At 50.0% G+C, this 5,955-nt stretch overlaps 1 long non-coding RNA gene across 1 annotated transcript; it reads left to right on the top strand.

Moving 5' to 3' along the window:
- Positions 1–1,695: 1,695 nt before the first annotated feature.
- Positions 1,696–5,365, top strand: LOC140685942 (uncharacterized). The gene is made up of 3 exons (XR_012059410.1): positions 1,696–1,830; positions 3,039–3,322; positions 4,993–5,365. It is a non-coding gene; the product is annotated as an uncharacterized lncRNA (long non-coding RNA).
- Positions 5,366–5,955: the final 590 nt, after the last annotated feature.

The raw sequence follows: 5,955 nt of genomic DNA, 5'->3' as shown, positions 1-5,955 counted from the left end.
GTGTGTATAGATATGTATATTTTAAATGGGTACCAGGGATGGAATCCAGGACCTCATGCATGCTAAGCACACATGCTACCGCTGAGCTATACCCTCCTGCCCAGGACCTGAATATTTTGATGTCATCCTGAAATGAGACTCTTATAAAGCTTGTTCTTAGAGCCTTCAATCAATAGCTATTCCATTTTTTTTTGGCTGACTTAAAATCCGTGTTCTTGATAAAAGATAAAATAGTGGTATCTCATGGTGGGTGATGAGGGAGTGGTGTGGAAGCACTGAAAATTGTGGCTTTTTCCTGTGTAACTTTCACAGCGATCCAAAGAAGCACCTCCACTTCCTCACATTTCGTCCGTCCATCTGGTCTTCACATGTGTCTGGGACAAACTTGCAGGGCCCCAGGTCCCACCCCTTTCCGTACGTCGCAGTGTCTGCCAGGGAGGCGGTGGGATTTCCTTGGATGAGCGTCTGGTCCACCTCTGGTGGCAGAAACTGGCATCAGACCCCAGAAAGGCCATCCTATTCCTCAGGAGCAGGGCGGCCACCAGGCCTTGATTACACGTCTAGTTTTCTCTACGAGCCTCACTGTTTCCTAGGTGTTGGGTCTTCCCCTCTTTGCAAAGCTAACGTCCACCTGCCGATCATCAGACACTTCTCCCAAAGCAACCAAGAGTCATTCTTCCTGAAGTGGCAGCCCTTCAAAGCAAGACTCTGGCGTTCCTGCGACAGGTGTGCAGGGGTGGGAAGGGAGCCGTCTGTGCCCGAGTGTCGTGCCTTTTCATGCTCATTGTCCTGTTTTTCCTGGAAGTACTTCTTTGGTTTTCTTTGGTGGGGTGGTAATCAGGTTTGTTTGCTGTTTAATGGAGGTGCTGGAACCGTCTGCATGCTAAGCACACACTCTACCACTGAGCTGCCCTCCCCCGTCATTGTCCTGTCTTGCTGACAGAGGTTTTGCTTTCCCCTTTGCAGCTCCTTTCCCAGGCCCTGGGAGGACAGAGCCACCCTGGGAGGAGAGTGACGGACCGCCAGGTGCCTGGTGGTTGAAGAACTGGCATGTTCAGTGCTGGTGGCAGCGACGGTGCCCAGCGTGTGGTTTTTTTCAGGCACCACGTAACTCCAGGGTTACCTGTCAACAAGAGCTTCCTCTTTCATGAAACGTCCTGAGAACAGACTCCATTTCTTAAAGCGTCACTTAGACCTTTTTGAAAATGAAAGAGGGGTGTGGACGCCCCTGCCACTGAGTGAGTCTTTGCTTTCAGCATGTCTCTCATTTCTGGTATGAAAGGATATTTCAGGCTCAGAATGTATCCACTCTACCTCACTCTGGAATCACCATGACACAAAAAGCATCATCTCCATTGTTTTTCTTGGAACTCTGTTACCAAAACGACCTGCATTAAGTGAAACTGAAGACCTTTAGATTTAAGACCATTTAAGTCTGATTCATTTCTAGTTTTAAGAAAATTCAGTCATCTAACCTTTCTCTGACTACATCCTATAGCTGAAACAGCTTTAAAAATATTTATTTATTATTGTATTGTTTTAAAAATTATTTTATTTTGGCCAGGGGTAGGTACAGCCATTATTGTTGTTGTTGTTATTATTATTATTATTATTATTATTACTACTACTACTACTACTACTACTACTGCCATTATTCCAATTCCAACAGAATTGAGGGTCTTAAATGTCCACAAAGTTCCTGCCCGTGGCATTGCATACAGTGCAATAACATAAGAAAGACTTTCTCCCCAAGATTTGAAGGCTACAATACTTAACAATCAGAGACTGTTACTGGAAGTTTAATTCAGACAAACACTTTATCTCTCCCAGGTAAGGGTTTAAGTTCAAGGGTGGACAGACAGGGGCCGGGGAGGGGCCCTCCCCAGGCAGGACCGCGCCGCGGCAGTGGGCGGCCCCACGCGGGCCTGATGCCGGTCCCCACACTCGCCGGCCGGCGGGATTCTGGCACCTGGACGCCCACGAGGGCTTAGGGGCCCGCTCTTCATAATCTGAGGCTTCTCTCTTGATAAAACCAGCGGCTGCTTCACGTAGACTGTGCAGCAAAGGAGGGAGAGAGAGGCCGTGCGACGCGGGCGGCAGGTCCGCTCTTGGTCTTACTTAGAAGAGTAAGCGGTGGGCCTCAAGGACCCGTGACGATAAATTAAACGTTGAATTTCATAGTTCCTCAGAGGTGCCCAGAGCAGGGTTCCAGCACACTCCCATCACCGAATTAAACTTTCTCAGCACAAAGTACTGTGGTTGCTTTGCAATTATTTTAACCCAAGCTCTAGACACTTTACAGGTATGTGGTAGCCAAAAACGTGTTAGTTGATAAAATAAAGACAGTTATTTCCCAAACCATAGATAGACCCAAACTGTCATGAATAAGCCTAATTAGAAGTTTGTAAAGGTGTATTTTTTTTCAGGGCATAACTTTGTTTTTATTTCTTTTTTTGGGGGGGTGATATTAGATTTACTTATTTATTTTAATGCAGGTACTGGGGACTGACCCCAGGGCCTCCTGCATGCTGAGCATACACTCTACTACTTGAGCTGTTCCCTCCCCTCCGTAAGTTTATTTTTAAATTTGAAATACCTGCTTCTTTCCTTGGACGAGTTTCCACATACTGGCCTGTGCCCCTGTGGGGTTTTTCATGTCACAGGGCTCTCCGATGTTGACCAGGAGAAAGCGAAGGCGTAGCCGCACAGCCCTGCTGCAGCCAGATTCCAGGCGGAGTGTTATGGACAGAAGTTTGCTCTCCTCCACGTGGAGTGAAAGCCTCCACAACACACGGTGGCCTTAACTCACTGCGGGCTTTCGCCCCGCAAGGACAAGGGTACGATACAGAAGCTCTCCTAGAGTCCCGAGTTTCTGTCCTGGGCATTTCCAATGCACCTGGGTAACAGCCAACGAATTACAACCTATCTCAGCCTGGGTCTGAAAGCGCCGGATCTGCGTTTTAAACCCCTGCCTTTTTCTGAGGCAAAGTGGGCCCCCCAGGCCTGCTCACACCTCTGCCCTCTTACTTCTCTCTCAGAGAGGATCCCCGAACAAAATATTAGACCCACTCAGTAGGTCTCCTCCGTCATCTCCCGTTTTCATTAATACCGCATCTCCAAGACCGAACTGCCAGGAACCGCGATCAAGGAATCGTGTGGTTTTGACGAAACAGACCTTCAGCGTCTGACTCACTTCAAAGACCAGCCCCGACAGAGCGGCGGAGTCGGGCGATGTAGCCCCAGTGCCGGAAAAGGGCCGCGGCGCGACTCTGAGACGGGAAGGCCTCCCTCCGCTGCGGATGCATCTGCCTTTGGCTCCTGGGTTTGTGATTTTTTTGTTCTCGTCCATTGTTTTCTAAACAACCTTTATTAAAAATGTGTGTATGCTGCAGTGGGGAGCACTGCTAAAGGCAGGAAAAGCTACTTCTCCCCCCCCCCCTTAATTTTTAGACTTTTTCTTTTGGGGGAGGTAATTAGGTTTGTTGATTTTTTCTTCTTTTTTTTAATGTAGATACTGGGGATTGAACCCAGGACCTCCTTCATGCTAAGCATGCGCTCTACCACTGAGCCATACCCCACCGTCCCACCCCAGGAGAAGCTTCTTCTTAATTCCCTCCTGACCTGCTCTCCTCTGCTCCCTCAGCCCGGCTGCTGGGATGCGGGGAGCTCAGATCACAGCACCTCCCCGCACGAGGGGGCCGCGCTCACACCACCACAGCCGGCCGGGCAGGCGGCAATTAGGTCACGTCTGGAGAGCGGGCCAGGGGAGCAACTTGCAAATGATGTGAGGAAAGGCTCTGCAGGGACCCGCGCTCTGGAGGTGCGCTGGTTGGAGATGCGGGCGTCTTGGAAGCGCAGCCCGTGCAGGGTGCAGAGACTGTTCGGGCTGGAAGGGCGCCGGCTTGTGGCACGCCATCTGATGGGGGCCTCGTGTCCCGGGGGCACTTCTCCCTGCTTCCGTGCCCTGTGGCCTCAGCCAGGCAGGCCTGGACGCATTATGCATGGATGAGCCGCTGCTCACGTGCCGGGGAGGCTCTGGGATGCTCGGCTGTGTGCCTTTGTGGGGGAGGGGCCGAGGGAAGGTTGCGATCTAGAGGTTTCCGTGAATAGTAACACCCAAAATGAGAATAAATATGGAAGCAGAGGAGCTCTGGGGAAAAGTAAGACGCTTATAAGACTAGAAGCCTGACCTAAGCTAAGTCTTTTTTTTTTTCCCCTTTCCTCTCCATCCTCTCTCCTCTCCTGACCCCATCCCTTCCCCGCCCCCAGAAGCCCCTACCGTGGGGAACTAGCGTCCGCTTGGGGAGAGAGAAGATGGCAGGATATTGATCCCCTTTCATAAAGCATGCATGTAATGGAATGCTTGCCAAGTTTATTAAGGAAGCTTTAAATTCACGTTTCGGTGGATGATAGGGAGAAGGCGTCAGACGGTAGAGCGGTTGCTGCAGGGGTCAGTGAGTGACAAATCCTGCCATGCACGGGAACTACGAGCTGCTGTTTTCTCCGGAGACAGACGGGGGTTTAAAATCCCATGTGGGAGGGAGGTATTAACAAATGCGTTTAGTCATATGAGTTAAAAAAAAAACAAAACCCTGTTGGTGAGGAAACTGAAGATAATGGTTGATTATAACTGGTGATTCCACAGGGTGAAATGAAATCTCTCGGCCAACTAAAATGGGCCAACAAGAGTCATCACCACAGGGACCAAGGTACCCCTCTTATAAGGCCCTAAAGGGCTTGCATGCTAGATGACAAAGCCGATTTGTCAATGTCCACACAGTCGAGGTGAACATCAGATATTATAGTATGAACCGTGCTCGTATGTTGCAAAGGAAAGGAATATGGAATATGAACCCATACATTTCACACTCACATGGAAAAAAAATGTGGATTATTAAGCAGATGATTTGAAAGTAAGGATTTCTTTCCCAGCAGAAAGCTGCGTTTCTAAGAGCGCCTAGTAAACTAAACGTAATTGTTTTTGTTGACCAGGGACTACGCTAGAAAATGGAAGAAAGGTGAGCATGGGCTCTGCCTGCATCCCGACATGCGAGCACACGTGCTGGGCCTTGATTCAGCGAGACGTTCAGAAAACGCCTTCATTCTGTGCACACGCTGAGAAAATGCAGTTGAAGGAAGGGGTGCTCGGATTTGTGTCTGCCTGAAGAACCATCCTCTCAATATTCTGATTCATGAATTTACGTCCACCAGATGATAAAGCGACCTAGCAGTGGGTCACTTGTTCCGTCTTGTTTGAAATTTTTATTGGTGAAGTTGACAACAGCATGTTTCAGGTTTTTGGGGGAGTTGTTTGTTTTTTTTAAATAGGGGAAAAAATAAACATACATTTTCTGATATCTTTAAAGCGTATCATTGTCACATGATAAAACCTGTATACCCCTGAAGTTTGTGTTTCTTCTTTTTTTGGAGGAGGAGGGAGGTAATTAGATTTATTTATTTATTTTGAAGGAGGTACTGGGGATCGAACCCAGGACCTCCTCCTGGAGGCTAGCAGACCCCCTGACCCTGAGCTCTACTCTCCCCGCTGCCCGCCGGGGGTCACGTGCCAGCTCTGGTGCTGAATTGCGATGATGAGCCGACCTCGGGCCACTGGGACCCTCCTCTCCTCCTCCGTTGGCCTGAACCTTGTTCTCTTAATCCTTCGCTGAACGGGCACTCCTAAACTGTCTTTCACGATGGCGAAAGACCAGCCGCTAGGGTTTTCAGTGTGTAACATGGGGTCGGTCCAGCCCTGCGAGCAAAGCGCTCTACCAGGAAGACCACTGAGCTTGATTCAGGGCCGGGTGCCTCAGATGACCCTGGGCTGGGGGGAGCGGCCTTTCGGCCCCGCACAGCCCCTCGCCTCTTGATGCCGTGTCTCGTGCCTCCCTAGGGGCCACCTGCGCGGCCCCTCCTCGCTGCTGGCCCTCTGCCATGGTCGGGCCCCTGGCCTAG

Source organism: Vicugna pacos, chromosome 15 (assembly GCF_048564905.1).
Source record: "Vicugna pacos chromosome 15, VicPac4, whole genome shotgun sequence".
Classification (NCBI taxonomy): Eukaryota; Metazoa; Chordata; class Mammalia; order Artiodactyla; family Camelidae; genus Vicugna; species Vicugna pacos.
The sequence above is the reverse complement of the archived record's forward strand: the minus strand, read 5'-3'. Positions and strand labels throughout refer to the sequence as shown.